The 720-nt window shown below is 40.8% G+C and overlaps 1 non-coding gene across 1 annotated transcript; it reads left to right on the top strand.

Annotated features, from left to right (window-relative positions):
- The first annotated feature begins 601 nt into the window (after window positions 1-601).
- Window positions 602-720, top strand: LOC145415274 (5S ribosomal RNA). Its single transcript, XR_013900051.1, has one exon. It is a non-coding gene; the product is annotated as a 5S ribosomal RNA (ribosomal RNA).

Below are 720 nucleotides of genomic sequence, written 5' to 3'. Positions count from 1 at the left end.
GTCCTTCGTACCCTGGTTGGTCTGAGGTGGAAGATGTTTGGGTACGTAATTGGCTTCACGGCCAGTTGGCCTTTTTTGTCTTTATTTTTATGTATTGTGCTTTAAATATTTTTGTTCCCAACCAAAATGACATGACCTGTAACTCCTTGGGGGGTAATTTACAGGAACTGACAGATTCTGTCAAATATGCTTTTTGTTTATCGTACTCTTATACCTCTAACAGTGATTCCGGCAAGAATGCTTACAAAACCAAATATCGACATGTACCAATATTCATTATTATTGCTGCTTGTATTTTGTACTCATTCAAACTCGTTGTGGCCCCACGGATTGATAAAAGGCTTGACACGTTTTTTTCTTGCGCATCAGAATTAACAGAAAACGTAATTGTAGATTGTTATTGATTAGCGTCCGTCCTTCGTTCCCTGGTTGGTCTGAGGTGGAAGATGTTTGGGTGCGTAATACTAACTAGTGTCAATGGTATATTTATTTGAATTTGTTTCAAAATATATTTTTTCAGTGTTTTACCGTAAATGTTGTGGGGCCACAATAAAATACATATGGACGCTTCCTACCCAACATGAGGTTTATGCAAGATGATGCCAACGGCCATACCACGTTGAGTACACCGCTTCCCGTCCGATCAGCGAAGTTAAGCAACGTTGGGTCTGGTTAGTACTTGGATGGGTGACCGCCTGGGAACACCAGATGCTGTTGGCA

Source organism: Coenobita brevimanus, chromosome 101, assembly GCF_032717465.1.
Source record: "Coenobita brevimanus isolate Jiangsu-jjx chromosome 101, ASM3271746v2, whole genome shotgun sequence".
NCBI classification, from domain to species: Eukaryota; Metazoa; Arthropoda; class Malacostraca; order Decapoda; family Coenobitidae; genus Coenobita; species Coenobita brevimanus.
The sequence above is the reverse complement of the archived record's forward strand: the minus strand, read 5'-3'. Positions and strand labels throughout refer to the sequence as shown.